The sequence below is a fragment of the Bactrocera oleae genome, chromosome 6 (genome assembly GCF_042242935.1).
Source record: "Bactrocera oleae isolate idBacOlea1 chromosome 6, idBacOlea1, whole genome shotgun sequence".
Classification (NCBI taxonomy): Eukaryota; Metazoa; Arthropoda; class Insecta; order Diptera; family Tephritidae; genus Bactrocera; species Bactrocera oleae.
The window spans coordinates 37,566,460-37,588,551 of record NC_091540.1 but is presented as its reverse complement, the minus strand read 5'-3'; the positions used below and the strand labels follow the sequence as shown (position 1 = coordinate 37,588,551).

At 32.7% G+C, this 22,092-nt stretch overlaps 1 protein-coding gene across 3 annotated transcripts in view; it reads right to left on the bottom strand.

The window, feature by feature from the left end:
- RhoGEF64C (Rho guanine nucleotide exchange factor at 64C) overlaps positions 1-3,639 on the bottom strand; it is a 230,316-nt gene extending 226,677 nt beyond the window's left edge. For all 3 annotated transcript variants that reach the window (XM_070112194.1, XM_070112193.1, XM_036364621.2), the window contains exon 1: positions 2,171-3,639. The gene's annotated coding sequence lies outside the window, so the exon portion shown is untranslated. The remainder of the gene's footprint in view (positions 1-2,170) is intronic.
- Positions 3,640-22,092: the final 18,453 nt, after the last annotated feature.

The following is a 22,092-nucleotide window of genomic DNA, read 5'->3' as shown; positions in this document are numbered from 1 at the left end:
AGTGTTGGCTGCCTTTGTCCTTCTCTTTTCTATCTTCTATGTTACATTGGTATTTTGTGAAAAAAAAATCGCTTGGCATTTAGCTCGTACCATCACCTTCACAAACGCCATCGTCGTTGCTGGGGCTTGGGCGTCGCAGTCAAGCGGTCGTTTATTTGCGACTATTTGTGAGCGTCTGATATTAAGTATTTCCGAGCAACGCCGCGTTACAGGCTTGCCGCCGCCAGAATGCAACTTAAAGTTCAATTTTGCACAAGTGTGCATTTACGTACGACAAGCTACTTGGGTCCATTAGTTTTGGCTTTAGATTCCTTTTAAAGTTGCAGCTTCTACAAAATCTTGCTTTGCGAAAGAGGCGCGGCTTCAGTTGTCTGCGAGCAAATTCAGATGTTAGAGCGAAATGTTTTGACAAAATACCAGTTTTCTTGAATATTCTAATATGTTGAAGAGTTACCGTTATGATTAATATATAGTACTAATATATGTTAAATTGTATGGAAAACTTCTCAAAAGTATATATTCAAGTATTCATTCGGCAAAGTGTGTTCGACATTCTGTTTGCATCAAAAGTTGTAGAAACTTCTAACATAACCTGAAAATGGTGTCTTCATATGAACCAAGAAGAAAAAAGCATTGGAAAAATAGTAGAGAATGGAGTCGCTACCTCATCTTGGAAGGAAAGAAAAACCGAATAAATCCGAATCCGTTGGACGAGGAGATTTTAAGACAACCCGCAAAATTTCTAATGAATGACTTCAAGTTGGTGTGTGTTCCAAAAATAACCGAACTTTTTGGATATAGAATACATAATGCCAAATAAATTTGAAAGTTATTGCTTATTCAATTTAGGTTGCATTAGGCTCAATACAACGTTTGGAGCGATTAACAAGCGCACCTCGGTTACGGCAGCTTGAGTAGCTGGGATATCATCATAAAATGCTCCTTTTTTTTCAGTTTTGAAAATAGAAAATAGTCACATGGTCATAGATCATGCGAATACTGAGGGCGATTGATGAGGGAAATCCGTTTTTTCATCAAAAACTGATTCTTTATTTAATCCATGTAGAATTCAACGCGCACAGGCCGTTCTTACTTGTATTTAATCTCTCCGCCAAAATTCTCGCAGTGAAATTTGAATCGATACCGATTTTTTCACTAACTTTTTCCATCAGCATACGGGAAGAAATGTAGCGTTGCTTGAGGCCGAGAAAAAAGCAAAGCAGCATTTTGAAATTTGTTTAAATAAGAATTAAGTATTTACATAAATGGTTATCTTATTTTTAAATGAAATGGAAAATTATCTTTTTTTTTAATTAACAAGCCATTAATCGAATATAAGTGGCTATACTTTGAGATATAAATTGTTTGTATCTTAAGAATTCAGATAAAAAACTTTCAAATTAAAGAAGATGCAAGCAGTTTCGAAACTAAATTACAAATATTTGTTCAACTGGTTTTGCTTGATATTGAAAAATACCCTTTGAGTTTTACAATACATAATATAATATTGGTAAAAGACTAAACTGAAAATGTCTATGAGTTCTTGGGGATTATGGGAACGTCGAAAGATTGGCTCTACGTTATTTTGACCTTTATCCGGTATTTTGACTTCCTGCAGTGCCTTGATTATATATTATTTTCGTATTGCAATATTTTCACATTTGAGATATGTTGAGTAATTCCGAAAGTAGTATGAACATACACAGAAATTTAAGATTTTTATACACTGAGCAGAATATATAAAGTTTGTTACAATGTTTGGCAAGCTGAGTCGATTTATCCGATATCGGACCACTATAGCATATAGCTGACATAAAAACTCAACGATCAAATACATGTCCTTGTATGGAAAACTTTTTCATTTGACAAGGTATCTCCACAAAATTTGGAATGGCTTATTATAATTCTATTAATTATATATTAAGTAAATGTACAATCTCCGAAGAAATTGTTCAGATTGGACTACTATAGCATATAGCTGCCATACAAACATATCAACCAATATCAAGATAAAGACCTTTTTATGCTTTGAAAAAGGGTATTATAGCTGCGGTACAGCCGAAGTTGACGTTCTTACTTGTTTATATCAGAAGTTGGTCCCATTTACTATCGCAATTTTGAGTTTACTCCTGCTATTTCGTATTGTCTTATTTTTTTGCATTCCACTTACCTTATTTCAAGTTAATCCAATCTCCTGCTGGATTACTCAATTCTACTACTGATATTTTATACAAATAATGTTACAAAGTGTAAAAACTAGTTTCACAATATCCACAAACATTATGTTTTCTTTATTTCCAGCACTTCTCTATTAACTTCACTATGTTATAAATTTTTTCGTAAAAACTATCATATATTGTGTAAGAATTGTGCATTATAAAGATGAGCTCACACTTATCCATGCATTTTTATTGATTCCGTTCAAAATACAATCAACACTTTTGCACAACTATTCGAACTTTTTTCGCAATTGGCTTTTTTCTCGTACAATTTTTTTGCAACACTTCCACTTTTGCTGCCGATAGACGTTTTAATGACATTACTTTTTCAAAACTCCATTGCATAATTTATTTATGCATGCAAAACATTAACCCCCATACACTACACACCGAGTTGAATTAGAATTGCAAATAGATTTTGATGCTTTTGCCTCACTGATTGGCATTTATGCATGCCCTTCTTTCGCTTCTTTCGCGGTCCGTTCACGCGCTAGCACAGCCGTGTGATCTCGCTAAAGAACCACTCGCGCAGCTGCGCGTCAATGTAGTATGCGCCTGCGCCGAGCACAATTGCCAGGCAAGCGAAATCTAGCGGACGTTGGTATTTGTGCAGATTGGCCAAGACAGCGCACGACACCAATATGCGCAATGCGAAGACCACTGTGGCCAGCATCACCAGCCGGTTGCAACAGTTTGAATGCAAGCGAACCGCCCTGCCAGCCGACAATTTTCAACCCAACTAGGTGACGCTCGATGTTCAACGTTCAACGTTCGACGCTAAGCCGAAAATGAAAATGAAATGCAGAATGCAGAATGAAGAATGAAGAATTGCCGAAATCAAGTTCGAGCTGGGTTTTCACTGTGCGAGCGAATGTGTGTTCGTACACGACGATCGCGACTCTGACATTTTTTTTCTGTGTTTTTCTGTTTTTGTTTTTTACCTGAAGTTAGCAATGCACTCTTTCTGGGTTAAAGTTGGTTAGTTGGTTTGCCATAGGCTGCAATTACTGGCGTATTTAACCACACGCGATCATGCATATACCACAAAGTTGTAATTTTATTGCACTGCACACGCCACACGTTTGATTTCAATTCGGTTAATCAAATGATGAAAAGTGGAAAACTATTAAATGGCTCACTTACTAAAATGGGACACCACGCACAATAGCAGCGACGTATAAGAATCGGCAAAAGACACCGCTAAGTCAAATGCTCGGTTTGCGTACGTTTGTTCACCCACCGTTACACTTTTGCAAATCAAGGCCCGATATGGTACACTGGCTCGAACCGGAGCTTACGATGTGCATACGATCTGCACGTTCAGCTATCACAACGGTTAACTAACGAATGCTTTGGCTGTCCTAAGTTCTCGCGCAGTCCAATTCGGAATATGATCGCCACACACAAAGAGCCGCTCAGATCGGAACCAGTTGGCTGGCATACTCCAAATTCGAATACAAAAGCGAATGTGCACGCAGCAGAGTGTAGCGTTCGTGTGTTGCTGTCGCAGATAAAGCCAAAAAAGCGCAAATGGCCAAGAGAAAGGCTGAACACGGTGAGATTGTAGGTATTTGTTCGTTCCGATTGGGACGGCGAGTTTGTGGCTTCACTCTTTCGTCTCTTTGGAGAGATAAGGAGAGAGATAATTTGGAAAATGTGAGAGCGTACGCGCACATTAACTGAGAAGTTATAATTCTGGTTTGTTTGCAAACATTTATCTTCACACATTTTCACTGGTGCGTGTGAGTGTGTATAATTTTTCTTACTCTTGCTAACTGTAAAATATCAAAGTTTGTCCATTTTAACTCGTGACTTTGATCGCAAGCGACTGCACTAAGTTGCTAACTAGTCTATTGACGTTTTTATTTACAGTGTACATTTAATAGTTATATTACATATATCAATATGTTTCCTATTTTTTCAACTTTATTGTGTATCTATTTAATTTTAAACCAAATCTGACTCTTAGATATGCTTTTAAATTTTAACCTATTTTTAAAGCGGTATTCATGAATGTTATGGAGCCACAAATATTTATATAAGTTAATACCAGGATTACGGTTTTCAATTCCACTCAGTTGAATTGAAGTTAAAACAATTCAACTTAAGGTCAACAAAACTCTTTTTTTGGTTTACGAACTTGGTGTTGTCAACCTAGAAATTGAAAATTCAGATAACATAGAACAGCTGAAAATTTTTAAATGAAAAATCAAAACAATTGAATTCAGTTATTGCTCACGAAAAGGTGAATAATTTTAAAAATGGACATTTGTTTGTGATGTGCTGCACATACGAAAAAGCTTTTGGGATCCCTTAATTCCATTGGAACTTCTTAACACCACGTAACCCAAAGTATCATTAAAAATTTACCACTATTAATCTTATTTTATTTTTACTGCTTCCAACTTGTAGCTTTCCTCTTTCAGTTTTGAAGTTTTTCTTCATGAGCTCAACAAAGTTTTTCACCTTTCTATGTATTTGTACAAAATAATTGATTAAAATAGTTTATATATATATGTATGGTATATAAAATAGTTTTTACGCCATTTCCCATTCTTTTTTTCTAATTTTCCTAAATAAAGGTATGACGAATTTTAGATTTAAGAAAACTATTGTTTTCGTTATAAAAACTCATATATATTGACCTTCAAGCATTTTAATGTTCAGTAGATTTCCACCAACTATAATACATGGATTATGGCTTCTAATTCGGAATTGAAACATAATTTTTTTCTGTGGCGAAGTACACTTCTCAATAAAACTCCTTTAACATTTTGCTCCTGAGAGAAAGCTCAGCAAGAGATATGTTAAGAGTTGTGCACTTTTTGTCTCTTCGTTAGTATTATTTAATTTGCTCCACACTGTCCGGAAGTTATATTTGTAGATAAAATCAGAAAACAATTATATCCAGCTCGTATCTCCATCTATATAATGCATCATTAAAACCTCGAAAAATGTGTTTATACGAGTAATATTGGCCTATAACTATATTTGTGCGGTTTGCCAAGAGATGGCGTAACTTGATTATTATTCCATTGTAACAATATTCCGAACACAGGGAATCTACTGTCCTTATGTGACTTTTTCAGTAGTTTTCATTTATTAGACAGCAACAACAATAATTTTTTTTCACCCAAATATGTCGAGCAGGCTCTAGCTCAACATGCCAAGAGTGGCCTGCAGGATTTAAAAGTAGTGATTTTGGCTTGGAAGAAGAAGAACGTCCGGGGCTGCCAAAAGCAAAGAGATGAGAAACTGGAAGCATTTCTAGATAAAGATTGCTGCCAAGTAAAATAATAGATCGCAGTTTTGCTTTTGGCTTTGTTTTTTTATGATGGAATCAACAAATTGCCAGGAAGATGGGAAAATCTTAAAGCTTCATATGGACAATACTTTTAATAATACTATTGAATATGTATTTCTATATCTAATAAACGTTAAAATTTTGAACATTTTTATACTTCATTCTCTAATCAAGCATGTGAAGAATATGTTCATACTTACCCAACTTAAGGATACCACACACCCGCCTACTACCAATATTATAGTTACACTGACACTCGGCGCAGTCGAAAGAATTATAACCATTGTTCCAGGGTGCAATGGATCGCGAAGAGATCGGAATATACCACACGTCAACGTAGAAATACAAAATTGACGGTCGAAATACCTAAAAGTACTTCAAAACAAAGCAAATCCCTTGGGAAAATATCTTCTAACTCATCGAAGTTGTAACACCTCCACAGAAAGTAATTTCATGTCTTTTAAAAAGTGATATGTATGTATATAAGTATACTTAAAAGATTTTCGAACTGTCCCATAATATTTCATTACAATATAAGTCAATAACTGAAACATAAAAAAAACCAACGCTGTCTAAAATTAAATTCAGAGATTACACACAAAACGAGTCTAGAATAAACGGATACTACCATATTTTTAAAACGTACGAAACCTGAGTAGCCCCAATATTTAAAAGAACTCACATTTTTGCGCTAATCAGTGAACGATCGTTAAACGTAAGCACAGATTTATTAAAACCAAAGCTATGGTAATTTATTGTTGTTTTAAATAAAAGGGAGGGTAATGTCAGTCTTCGACACATTTTAACTAGCACTTCATCGAAATATTCATTTGCTTCAGAGTTCATAAATTTTCTTTAGGTAATATAAATAGTTATTTGCATAATATAAATATTTGTATATGGTGATATATATCACCTATTTTGTGGTCTGTAACAAAACCAATACGCTAAATGTTAATGAAGAAATGGCAGCCGCAATAATGAATGTCTGCGTTGCTAGTTTCAACTGATTTGCTAACTAGTGTTTTGCTTTCATTGTCAATTTCACAATTGGCTGCCGCTTTGTTAGTCGATAGTAAGTGAACTAAAGAGTGAAATGTGAAAATAATTTATTTGTTGCTTTACGTTATCTGTTATTTATTTGTTATACGCTTGTTGACGTTCTTACTTTTAACTATTAGCGCTCACTCCAGCTAGTTGTGACCTACTTTGCGGTAAAGAAAAGCGCGGTTGTTAGCACGTTTATTATTTAAAAAATATTCGTAGATTTATACATATTTAAGTAAAGTGTTATGAAGAGTGCGACCTACCTGACTTTTTTTTTAAATATAATATATAATCACTCTCGTTTGAACTAGATCAATTGTTAACGAAATATAGAAGATTAGGATTTAATCTGTATAAAGTATCAGAATGGTTCCACCAGACTAATGTAAGCTTTTATTACCTCCTGGAGAATAGTCAAGGCATATTTCTGTAAAGAAACCAAATCATGTTACCTACCGATTGTAATACCAGAGAATGTTGATGAGTAGAGAAGGAGCAAATGTTAGCAGTACTAAAATGTTAATTGCTAAGAAGGAACATCGAAACGCGCAAGTTCGAAAATAAAATGTCACCACAGCTGTCAATTCACGCAACGAACTACACCACTCTATAAGCAAAATGTATATACATACATATGCGCAGAGGTTCTTTGATATGCGCATAAACAAAAATTGAAATAATAAAAATGAAAGTAATTTACTTCCGACAAGAAAATATAAATAATGAGGGAAATAATATGAAAATAGAATTAAAATATCATTTAATAAAAAAGGAATATAAAAATAAAAAAAGAGTATAAAAAAATATCTGATAGGATTTGAACTTAGGCAAAATATTTCACATTGCAATAAAGAAGTCTGCTATACAAGCAGCACCACAGACAATATTCAAGCTCTTGAGTCTAATCTGTGAATTCAAACAGCTATTATTGTTTACTTGCTTCAAATATTCATATGTCCATATGTGAATATTCTTGAAATTGCCTTCTTTCATTCGCATGTCCAAATATATTTGCATATATGTACACATATGTACATATGTATGTCCCTCAATATGTCTTTCGCAAAAAATCAAACATTCGCACAAGTGACAAAAACACGTAGACGCACCAGCATCGGCCAATAATATTCAAGCAAACTCGCGGCTTATTTTCTAAGTATTTTATATTACAACGACAACAAATTCATTCATAAGGAACGTGCGCTGCTTCAAAGCAAAGTGCGTTCGTTCTAACTCTGCGCCGCGCTATTTTTCCTATGCGCCTGGTAAACCACATTTGGTTTTCATATAGAATTCCTACGCAAAAGTTTATAAAAAATGAATGAATGAAATTGAATTTTGAATGTCTTCAGTAAAATTGAAGAAGTTTCAATTTTACAACTGATCCTACCATTCCCCTCGCATTTGTATGTTGCCCACAAGCTGCTTCCTCACAACATTTGCTAAAAATCAGAAATTGAAGAATTTGTCTGATGTTCACTTCAGAAAGGAGAATTGGCAACATGACCTATTAGCGAGTTTAAATAATATTTATATTTTTGCATATTATTCACTATATATGGCATTAAATTAAAAAAATTATATAAAATTGACATGTATATGAAATCATTAACTACTTCTATATACTCTAAGCACACTGCATATAGTACTTTTATATGTTTACTTATTATCATTATTTCATAGTTTGTCGATTTAGCCCATTTTATCTAAATACGACGCTATGAAAATGCAGCCCAATCGGTAATCACAATATTTCAAAAGAGCATAAGTCAATTTTCAACAGCAAAGCCCTGCAAAAAGGACAAACGAGACAACATAGCCGATCGACATTGTCGTAAAATTGTTCATTGAAACAAATTTTGTCAACTCCGCCACGATGCGCAAAATTCGGCGTCAATATGTATGCGAGCTCATATGTATATATGTATGTTTGTCGACAAAATCGTCATTTGGTTACTTTCAACAACACAATGTCTGCGCGAACTCGCCGTTATTTCGTTGGCTTGCCACTATACACAGAGGCGTTCTAACTGAGGACTCTTAGTATATTATTATGTTGCTTAATTTGTATTGAAAAATACTGATGCATTTATGAATTATTTTCGTACTATAATATATATTATATATATATATAAATACACATAAACGCATACCTATAATCGTTTTTAAACTAAATTCGATAAATAAAATATATATCTGAAATAATTATGTGGCAGTGCGCCCCAATCCCTCCTTGCCTGCGATCGGTCTACTCGCAAAAAGCAAAAAGTGTGGACAAAAGTCATTGCTTGTGCGGGGCAAGAAGAAGCAAGCATCAGCACACGTGTACTCATGAATGTATGTTTGATTATCACATTTGTGTAAATACGCATAAATAAAGGAATATGCAATAAACCCAAACATATGAACATATTTTCCTGAAATATTTTAATTATCTCAGGAAGTTAAATATGCTATTAAAGTAATTGAATTATGGTATGCTTAGATTCCAATTAATAAAATAAAAATTAAATAAAATGTCAGTTTCATGTATTTTACGATTCGAACGTATATGCTCGTATTCGGATTGAGCTTAACTCCTTCACGCCTACGACCTAAGCCACTATAGAAATGGAAACGCGGCCGCTTAGCCACTGTTTTATTGTTATCTTTTGCTTGATAAGTATATTGCTTACGCAACGCATATACAAAAGTTGGAAAAATTGCATATCAAAGGTTATTTTATTATGAATTCTGGGGTTTTTGCCAGTAATCCTCCTTTTTAATTCAAAAGGCTTTTCATAATTATAAATTTGTCATATCATAGAAATTGAAAACATAAATCTAAATAGGTATGCGCAACGATTTTTCATATAGGAATATTCGTTGTGTCTATTTATAGCATTTCGCATATTGTGTGGTGTATTTTTCTTTTTCGAAGTTATATTTTTCGATGTTCCCTCATCTGGAACTACAAATTAGTACTCAAAAAGTTTTCATTTAACATTTGCTCCTTCCAGAGAATGTTGATGAATAGAGAAGGAGCAAATGTTAAATGAAATCTTTTTGAGTACTAATTTGTAGTTCCAGATGAGGGAACATCGAAAAATATAACTTCGAAAAAGAAAAATACACCACACAATATGCGAAATGCTATAAATAGACACAACGAATATTCCTATATGAAAAATCGTTGCGCATACCTATTTAGATTTATGTTTTCAATTTCTATGATATGACAAATTTATAATTATGAAAAGCCTTTTGAATTAAAAAGGAGGATTACTGGCAAAAACCCCAGAATTCATAATAAAATAACCTTTGATATGCAATTTTTCCAACTTTTGTATATGCGTTGCGTAAGCAATATACTTATCAAGCAAAAGATAACAATAAAACAGTGGCTAAGCGGCCGCGTTTCCATTTCTATAGTGGCTTAGGTCGTAGGCGTGAAGGAGTTAAGCTCAATCCGAATACGAGCATATACGTTCGAATCGTAAAATACATGAAACTGACATTTTATTTAATTTTTATTTTATTAATTGGAATCTAAGCATACCATAATTCAATTACTTTAATAGCATATTTAACTTCCTGAGATAATTAAAATATTTCAGGAAAATATGTTCATATGTTTGGGTTTATTGCATATTCCTTTATTTATGCGTATTTACACAAATGTGATAATCAAACATACATTCATGAGTACACGTGTGCTGATGCTTGCTTCTTCTTGCCCCGCACAAGCAATGACTTTTGTCCACACTTTTTGCTTTTTGCGAGTAGACCGATCGCAGGCAAGGAGGGATTGGGGCGCACTGCCACATAATTATTTCAGATATATATTTTATTTATCGAATTTAGTTTAAAAACGATTATAGGTATGCGTTTATGTGTATTTATATATATATATAATATATATTATAGTACGAAAATAATTCATAAATGCATCAGTATTTTTCAATACAAATTAAACAACATAATAATATACTAAGAGTCCTCAGTTAGAACGCCTCTATGTATAGTGGCAAGCCAACGAAATAACGGCGAGTTCGCGCAGACATTGTGTTGTTGAAAGTAACCAAATGACGATTTTGTCGACAAACATACATATATACATATGAGCTCGCATACATATTGACGCCGAATTTTGCGCATCGTGGCGGAGTTGACAAAATTTGTTTCAATCAACAATTTTACGACAATGTCGATCGGCTATGTTGTCTCGTTTGTCCTTTTTGCAGGGCTTTGCTGTTGAAAATTGACTTATGCTCTTTTGAAATATTGCGATTACCGATTGGGCTGCATTTTCATAGCGTCGTATTTGGATAAAATGGGCTAAATCGACAAACTATGAAATAATGATAATAAGTAAACATATAAAAGTACTATATGGACTGTGCTTAGAATATATAGAAGTAGTTAATGATTTCATATGAATGGCAATTTAATATAAATTTTGTAATTTAATGCCATAAATAGTGCATAATATGCATAAATATAAATATTATTTAAACTCGCTAAGAGGTCATGTTGCCAATTCTCCTTTTTGAAGTGAACATCAGACAAATTCTTCAATTTCTGATTTTTAGCAAATGTTGTGAGGAAGCAGCTATATATATATACTATACACAGAGGCGTTCTAACTGAGGACTTTTAGTATATTATTATGTTGTTTAATTTGTATTGAAAAATACTGATGCATTTATGAATTATTTTCGTACTATAATATATATTATATATATATATAAATACACATAAACGCATACCTATAATCGTTTTTAAACTAAATTCGATAAATAAAATATATATCTGAAATAATTATGTGGCAGTGCGCCCCAATCCCTCCTTGCCTGCGATCGGTCTACTCGCAAAAAGCAAAAAGTGTGGACAAAAGTCATTGCTTGTGCGGGGCAAGAAGAAGCAAGCATCAGCACACGTGTACTCATGAATGTATGTTTGATTATCACATTTGTGTAAATACGCATAAATAAAGGAATATGCAATAAACCCAAACATATGAACATATTTTCCTGAAATATTTTAATTATCTCAGGAAGTTAAATATGCTATTAAAGTAATTGAATTATGGTATGCTTAGATTCCAATTAATAAAATAAAAATTAAATAAAATGTCAGTTTCATGTATTTTACGATTCGAACGTATATGCTCGTATTCGGATTGAGCTTAACTCCTTCACGCCTACGACCAGCTATATATATGGAAACGCGGCCGCTCAGCCACTGTTTTATTGTTATCTTTTGCTTGATAAGTATATTGCTTACGCAACGCATATACAAAAGTTGGAAAAATCGCATATCAAAGGTTATTTTATTATGAATTCTGGGGTTTTTGCCAGTAATCCTCCTTTTTAATTCAAAAGGCTTTTCATAATTATAAATTTGTCATATCATAGAAATTGAAAACATAAATCTAAATAGGTATGCGCAACGATTTTTCATATAGGAATATTCGTTGTGTCTATTTATAGCATTTCGCATATTGTGTGGTGTATTTTTCTTTTTCGAAGTTATATTTTTCGATGTTCCCTCATCTGGAACTACAAATTAGTACTCAAAAAGATTTCATTTAACATTTGCTCCTTCTCTATTCATCAACATTCTCTGGTAATACTGTCATTTTTAGATTTAAAAGCGACTGCACTACAGTGGTCGTAAAAGTTTCGGATGTTAAAACATTTATTAATCGGTTTGTTTGACAGCTATATGCTTTAATAGTCCGACTTGAACAATTTCTTCGTATATTGTATTGTTACAAAATAATCCATGCCAAATTTTGTGAAGATAACTCATCAAATAAAAAAGTTTTCCATACAAGAACTTGATTTTGACCATTCAGTTTGCATGGCAGCAGTATTTTATATTGTAGTAGTCCGATATCGGCGGTTGTGATAAATGCGCAGCTTCTTAGGGAGAAGAGGACGTGTGCAAAATCCTAAGATATCTTACTAGTTCGCGTATTTACAGACAGACGGTCGAACGAACATGGTTAGATCGACTCATTTTGTCACGCTGATCATTTGTATTCTATCTGGGTGTTACAAACTTCATGGCAAACTTAACCTACTCTGTTCAGGGTATAATAACTAAAAGGTGTTATATAAGAGCAACTACAATCCATTTAAAGTGTAAAGTTGATTGACGTTAAAACAAGATCAATGAATTGACATTAATTAGAAGAAGAATCGGGGCATTTTAATATTATTAATATTTTTTATTAAAAAAGTTTTAATTATTTAAAAACTTATGTAATTAATGCATATTTTTATTGAATTTTTTGGGGAGTAAAATTATAAATCAACCCTTACAAAATTTCGTTAATGTCACAAAATTTACTTAAAAAATTTAATTTTTGCGTCATGTTGTTGAAATAAGTTTCTAATGAACTGACGTCACGCTTGCTAACCCAAATCAGAGAATGAGCTCCTTCTCTACTCATCAACATTCTCTGCCCAAATCATCCCAACCAAAGCAGAGAATGTTGATGAGTAGAGAAGGAGCAAATGTTAGCAGTACTAAAATGTTAATTGCTAAGAAGGAACATCGAAACGCGCAAGTTCGAAAATAAAATGTCACCACAGCTGTCAATTCACGCAACGAACTACACCACTCTATAAGCAAAATGTATATACATACATATGCGCAGAGGTTCTTTGATATGCGCATAAACAAAAATTGAAATAATAAAAATGAAAGTAATTTACTTCCGACAAGAAAATATAAATAATGAGGGAAATAATATGAAAATAGAATTAAAATATCATTTAATAAAAAAGGAATATAAAAATAAAAAAAGAGTATAAAAAAATATCTGATAGGATTTGAACTTAGGCAAAATATTTCACATTGCAATAAAGAAGTCTGCTATACAAGCAGCACCACAGACAATATTCAAGCTCTTGAGTCTAATCTGTGAATTCAAACAGCTATTATTGTTTACTTGCTTCAAATATTCATATGTCCATATGTGAATATTCTTGAAATTGCCTTCTTTCATTCGCATGTCCAAATATATTTGCATATATGTACACATATGTACATATGTATGTCCCTCAATATGTCTTTCGCAAAAAATCAAACATTCGCACAAGTGACAAAAACACGTAGACGCACCAGCATCGGCCAATAATATTCAAGCAAACTCGCGGCTTATTTTCTAAGTATTTTATATTACAACGACAACAAATTCATTCATAAGGAACGTGCGCTGCTTCAAAGCAAAGTGCGTTCGTTCTAACTCTGCGCCGCGCTATTTTTCCTATGCGCCTGGTAAACCACATTTGGTTTTCATATAGAATTCCTACGCAAAAGTTTATAAAAAATGAATGAATGAAATTGAATTTTGAATGTCTTCAGTAAAATTGAAGAAGTTTCAATTTTACAACTGATCCTACCATTCCCCTCGCATTTGTATGTTGCCCACAAGCTGCTTCCTCACAACATTTGCTAAAAATCAGAAATTGAAGAATTTGTCTGATGTTCACTTCAGAAAGGAGAATTGGCAACATGACCTATTAGCGAGTTTAAATAATATTTATATTTTTGCATATTATTCACTATATATGGCATTAAATTAAAAAAATTATATAAAATTGACATGTATATGAAATCATTAACTACTTCTATATACTCTAAGCACACTGCATATAGTACTTTTATATGTTTACTTATTATCATTATTTCATAGTTTGTCGATTTAGCCCATTTTATCTAAATACGACGCTATGAAAATGCAGCCCAATCGGTAATCACAATATTTCAAAAGAGCATAAGTCAATTTTCAACAGCAAAGCCCTGCAAAAAGGACAAACGAGACAACATAGCCGATCGACATTGTCGTAAAATTGTTCATTGAAACAAATTTTGTCAACTCCGCCACGATGCGCAAAATTCGGCGTCAATATGTATGCGAGCTCATATGTATATATGTATGTTTGTCGACAAAATCGTCATTTGGTTACTTTCAACAACACAATGTCTGCGCGAACTCGCCGTTATTTCGTTGGCTTGCCACTATACACAGAGGCGTTCTAACTGAGGACTCTTAGTATATTATTATGTTGCTTAATTTGTATTGAAAAATACTGATGCATTTATGAATTATTTTCGTACTATAATATATATTATATATATATATAAATACACATAAACGCATACCTATAATCGTTTTTAAACTAAATTCGATAAATAAAATATATATCTGAAATAATTATGTGGCAGTGCGCCCCAATCCCTCCTTGCCTGCGATCGGTCTACTCGCAAAAAGCAAAAAGTGTGGACAAAAGTCATTGCTTGTGCGGGGCAAGAAGAAGCAAGCATCAGCACACGTGTACTCATGAATGTATGTTTGATTATCACATTTGTGTAAATACGCATAAATAAAGGAATATGCAATAAACCCAAACATATGAACATATTTTCCTGAAATATTTTAATTATCTCAGGAAGTTAAATATGCTATTAAAGTAATTGAATTATGGTATGCTTAGATTCCAATTAATAAAATAAAAATTAAATAAAATGTCAGTTTCATGTATTTTACGATTCGAACGTATATGCTCGTATTCGGATTGAGCTTAACTCCTTCACGCCTACGACCTAAGCCACTATAGAAATGGAAACGCGGCCGCTTAGCCACTGTTTTATTGTTATCTTTTGCTTGATAAGTATATTGCTTACGCAACGCATATACAAAAGTTGGAAAAATTGCATATCAAAGGTTATTTTATTATGAATTCTGGGGTTTTTGCCAGTAATCCTCCTTTTTAATTCAAAAGGCTTTTCATAATTATAAATTTGTCATATCATAGAAATTGAAAACATAAATCTAAATAGGTATGCGCAACGATTTTTCATATAGGAATATTCGTTGTGTCTATTTATAGCATTTCGCATATTGTGTGGTGTATTTTTCTTTTTCGAAGTTATATTTTTCGATGTTCCCTCATCTGGAACTACAAATTAGTACTCAAAAAGTTTTCATTTAACATTTGCTCCTTCCAGAGAATGTTGATGAATAGAGAAGGAGCAAATGTTAAATGAAATCTTTTTGAGTACTAATTTGTAGTTCCAGATGAGGGAACATCGAAAAATATAACTTCGAAAAAGAAAAATACACCACACAATATGCGAAATGCTATAAATAGACACAACGAATATTCCTATATGAAAAATCGTTGCGCATACCTATTTAGATTTATGTTTTCAATTTCTATGATATGACAAATTTATAATTATGAAAAGCCTTTTGAATTAAAAAGGAGGATTACTGGCAAAAACCCCAGAATTCATAATAAAATAACCTTTGATATGCAATTTTTCCAACTTTTGTATATGCGTTGCGTAAGCAATATACTTATCAAGCAAAAGATAACAATAAAACAGTGGCTAAGCGGCCGCGTTTCCATTTCTATAGTGGCTTAGGTCGTAGGCGTGAAGGAGTTAAGCTCAATCCGAATACGAGCATATACGTTCGAATCGTAAAATACATGAAACTGACATTTTATTTAATTTTTATTTTATTAATTGGAATCTAAGCATACCATAATTCAATTACTTTAATAGCATATTTAACTTCCTGAGATAATTAAAATATTTCAGGAAAATATGTTCATATGTTTGGGTTTATTGCATATTCCTTTATTTATGCGTATTTACACAAATGTGATAATCAAACATACATTCATGAGTACACGTGTGCTGATGCTTGCTTCTTCTTGCCCCGCACAAGCAATGACTTTTGTCCACACTTTTTGCTTTTTGCGAGTAGACCGATCGCAGGCAAGGAGGGATTGGGGCGCACTGCCACATAATTATTTCAGATATATATTTTATTTATCGAATTTAGTTTAAAAACGATTATAGGTATGCGTTTATGTGTATTTATATATATATATAATATATATTATAGTACGAAAATAATTCATAAATGCATCAGTATTTTTCAATACAAATTAAACAACATAATAATATACTAAGAGTCCTCAGTTAGAACGCCTCTATGTATAGTGGCAAGCCAACGAAATAACGGCGAGTTCGCGCAGACATTGTGTTGTTGAAAGTAACCAAATGACGATTTTGTCGACAAACATACATATATACATATGAGCTCGCATACATATTGACGCCGAATTTTGCGCATCGTGGCGGAGTTGACAAAATTTGTTTCAATCAACAATTTTACGACAATGTCGATCGGCTATGTTGTCTCGTTTGTCCTTTTTGCAGGGCTTTGCTGTTGAAAATTGACTTATGCTCTTTTGAAATATTGCGATTACCGATTGGGCTGCATTTTCATAGCGTCGTATTTGGATAAAATGGGCTAAATCGACAAACTATGAAATAATGATAATAAGTAAACATATAAAAGTACTATATGGACTGTGCTTAGAATATATAGAAGTAGTTAATGATTTCATATGAATGGCAATTTAATATAAATTTTGTAATTTAATGCCATAAATAGTGCATAATATGCATAAATATAAATATTATTTAAACTCGCTAAGAGGTCATGTTGCCAATTCTCCTTTTTGAAGTGAACATCAGACAAATTCTTCAATTTCTGATTTTTAGCAAATGTTGTGAGGAAGCAGCTATATATATATACTATACACAGAGGCGTTCTAACTGAGGACTTTTAGTATATTATTATGTTGTTTAATTTGTATTGAAAAATACTGATGCATTTATGAATTATTTTCGTACTATAATATATATTATATATATATATAAATACACATAAACGCATACCTATAATCGTTTTTAAACTAAATTCGATAAATAAAATATATATCTGAAATAATTATGTGGCAGTGCGCCCCAATCCCTCCTTGCCTGCGATCGGTCTACTCGCAAAAAGCAAAAAGTGTGGACAAAAGTCATTGCTTGTGCGGGGCAAGAAGAAGCAAGCATCAGCACACGTGTACTCATGAATGTATGTTTGATTATCACATTTGTGTAAATACGCATAAATAAAGGAATATGCAATAAACCCAAACATATGAACATATTTTCCTGAAATATTTTAATTATCTCAGGAAGTTAAATATGCTATTAAAGTAATTGAATTATGGTATGCTTAGATTCCAATTAATAAAATAAAAATTAAATAAAATGTCAGTTTCATGTATTTTACGATTCGAACGTATATGCTCGTATTCGGATTGAGCTTAACTCCTTCACGCCTACGACCAGCTATATATATGGAAACGCGGCCGCTCAGCCACTGTTTTATTGTTATCTTTTGCTTGATAAGTATATTGCTTACGCAACGCATATACAAAAGTTGGAAAAATCGCATATCAAAGGTTATTTTATTATGAATTCTGGGGTTTTTGCCAGTAATCCTCCTTTTTAATTCAAAAGGCTTTTCATAATTATAAATTTGTCATATCATAGAAATTGAAAACATAAATCTAAATAGGTATGCGCAACGATTTTTCATATAGGAATATTCGTTGTGTCTATTTATAGCATTTCGCATATTGTGTGGTGTATTTTTCTTTTTCGAAGTTATATTTTTCGATGTTCCCTCATCTGGAACTACAAATTAGTACTCAAAAAGATTTCATTTAACATTTGCTCCTTCTCTATTCATCAACATTCTCTGCCCAAATGTCTTGTGCTGACGCTAATATTAATACAGTGACTAACAAACCGACCTATCTGTTTTTAGTGCCGCCTTAAAGTATGCTGAAGAAATAGATATAAACTAAAGAAATACAGTAGACTCTACTGAGTTGAGCCTATACTTTACTTTTATGATTTATTATTTAAAGCAGTATTCCGAATAAACGAATACATTAATAGTCAGGCTAGATCGCTATATCGAATTTTTCGCCAATTCGAGTACTCACTAAGCGAGGTATATTTTCCTATAAAAATGAGTAAAGAATCTGAAAATTGTAGTATAATACATTGTTTATTGAATTATTTGTATAAAAAAAGAAAAAAACCAAAAAGGAACAATTCAAAGCGCTATTGCATGTTACCTTAAAGAAGGTTATGTGCTTAAAAAAAATGAGATTTAAAAAAATTGTACATGCCTATTAAAAAATTAAGTAATGTCGTTTGTTTCATTGGAATACTAAGATTAAATTTGATAACTTTTTCCTGAATTCAGTCAATCAATAAGTTGTATGAAATCGACATTTTTCTGCTTTGGCCACTGGATACATTGTTCGAAAATTTTCTACACCTTTATGTTTAATTTTAGGTATATATTATCAATTTCGTCGTTCCCTTCCACTTTATCATTAACCTCATCGGAATCCTGTATGCAATTTTGTTCAACCCTGACTTAGAATAGAAGCCGCATATGTTAAAAAAAAAATATTTATTTGAAAAGGTCTAAGCCTTTATCGTTATTTACATTTAGAAAAACCGAATTCAACAATTTAACTACACTCTTTATTGCCAAAGTATTATAATCTGGGATTGATGATGAAATAGGAGTAACATCCCCTGTAACAAAACTGCCCTGCTTTTACACTTAGTTGAAAAGAAATACAAAACATAAAGAAACATTAATAAAGTAATTGTTGCTTTTGAATTTTTTTCATTTTTGTATTCTGTTTTCACCACTATGTTTTTTTTTCAACTCTTCACATATCTTCTTCAGGTTGTTCGCTAAACCGAGTACTGACAAATCCCCGTAAAATCAATGTAAAAAATTTGCTTATTCGTCATAAGCGGTTTTCGTTAAACGAATATTCGTTATTTCGGAATAATATTGTATAGTGTTTGTTTCATTTGGTGGTAACAAGTTTTAGAAAATTTTTGTAAGAAAATTAAATATGTCTGAAAACATCAAACATTTAATTTTTAATTTTAATTACTGGACATTTTTTGTTTGTAATTAACCAAACAACAATTAAGTAATTTTTTTTTTCAAAAACCTGCAAAAATTTTTCTTTTGAAATTCTTTAACAAACACTGGGAAACAAGAGGTAACAATGCAGTGCAATACATATCATAAGTTATTTTTTAGTTAAATATACATATGTGTATGTGCGTACATATGTATATATTAGATCAAGAATAGATGTAACAAACATTTACCCCAATTACATTAAATATATTTTTCCAGTTGAAAATAAAAAAATTGTGTATATCGAGTAAAAAAGTAATGATAATTACGAAACGTTCAAAGCCAAAAAATTAATTTATAAAATATACCAGAAATAAATCGCCAACTTCACCAGTCAGTTATATGTATGTATAAATGTATATATAATTTATATCTAAAACAACAATATCGTTACGGAGAGCTAGATGATTGAAAATGGGCTTAATAATAATAATGGTTTTCACTAGGATTGAAACAATTAATTAAATAATTAACGCCATTGAAGGCAGTAAAATTTGAGACACCTGGTAAGACTTCAATATCATCATGAACAAATGGAGAGACTAAAGCAACATCACTAGAAATAATCTCACCATAAATTAAAATACTGAAACTGTGCCGATTTTTAAATTTGGAAAACCATTCATCATTCATTCTTATTCTAATAACTGAAGGTTCTAATTTGTAAACTTCGACTATATACTTGTACAAGGTGCGTTCCAAAGTAAACAGTAAAAAAGTAACAAAGTAAACTCAAGTGGCGCCATTTATAGAATCTGCTACCCTTTATCGACTTCCAGTAAAAATTTCATGACATTTCATCTATTGGAAGTGAAGTTATTGCGTTTCAAGTGTCAGTATGTTTTGGTCGGTGCGAAAATGAGCTTCGAACAAAGAGCCAACATTAAATTTTGTTTTTTGTGGTTCCTATAAAATCATCTCATGCCATCTCAGAGATAAAATTTAATGTCTCTGGCGTGTTTAGTGCTAGGTTTATTGCGCTTTTAGTATTTTTTAACTGTACCGTTATATGGGGAGTGGTTGGGGTTGTCACCCGATTTCACCCATTTTCACAGTGTAGGTAGAGGTTCTAAAAACATTTGCTTCCAGTGAATTTTGTTATTATAGCTTTAGCGGTTTAGGAGAGATGTACATTAAACCTATTAGGAAGCGGGACCACGCCCACTTATATAAAAATTTTAAACTGCAGATGCCCCTCTCTAATGTGATCCTGTGTATCAAATAACAGTCTTGTATCTTGTTGCGGAGCTTAGTTATGGCAATTTATTTGTTTTTGATTATTGGCGTTTTGTGAACGTGGCAGTGGTCCGATTACGCCCATCTGCAATACCAACCGTCTTACGGTACCAAAAAACATGTGTACCAAATTTCATAAAGATATCTCAAGTTACAGCTTGCACAGACGGACGAACGGACAGACAGACAGTCACCCGGATTTCAACTCGTCTCTTCATCCTGATCATTTAGATAGACATACCCCAATATTTTACTCGATTAATTTTAGGTGATACAAACAACCGTTAGGTGAACAAAACTATTATACTATGTAGCAACATGTTGCAAGAGAGAAAATTTCAAAAGGATCAGTGCAGTAGTTTTGAATATATGAGTGGTACTGACTTGTGCGTCAAAATCTGTAAATAAACATGAACAAATCTGATGTAAAACGCTCATAACTAACCAAAACTATTTTCCTCTACTTCGGCATTGATTGCCTTTCTTCTTATACACTTCTTATTGCATAATATTTGCTACATTTCGTTAAAAACGTGGCACAGCATAAGATTATGTGTAAGTATAGCGTATTTACTTATGTGAAACATAGTATTTCTATAGTATAGACTTGACAGTTCATTATTATATTAAGACGAATGTTTGACTCGGGTGGAGTAAATTACAAATTAAAGTCTTCAAAACTATCGTACTCAAATAATTATATCTCACGAAATAATTATTCAACAGCTATCCAATTTATACAAAACGGAAGGCTAGATCTAACTACGAAACAATTCAGTTCACATCTAGTGGCGGCCTATTTCAGAAGGCTACCAACTTTTTGCCTGTCTATCAGATATTTATACTGTGAACAGGGTATATTATTGGAACACCCCCGAAGGAAACGTCGGGGATCCTATAAAGTATTAGTATAAAGGATCAGTGTGACGAGCTGAGTTGGTTTAGAAATATTCCCCGGTATATACGCGAACTACTCCTGCAGTTTTTGATTTATCGTTTTGCACACTTCGTTTTCTCTCGAAGAGGGTTTTTTAGCTCACTTGTCAGAATTGCCGATATCGGACCACTATGACATATAACTGTATTCTTGTATGGAAACCTTTTATATTTGACTAGATATGTTCACAAAATTTGGCATAAATTCTTGTTCAAGGTAACGATACTACAATCTTCGAAGTAAGTGTTCAGACCCGACCACTATAGCATACAGCTGGCATACAAGCTGACCGATCCAAATGAAGACATGCGCATGTGAGGGTTATTATAGCTTTCCTGTTTTTAGGGACGACATTTGCTTGAAATTGAAGCAATTAAATATCAAATTCAACTTTGATTAAATATTCACACATTATCCAAAAGGCATACCAACGTAGAATTGCATTTAAAATTTAATTAAATCTCGCACAATTAATTGT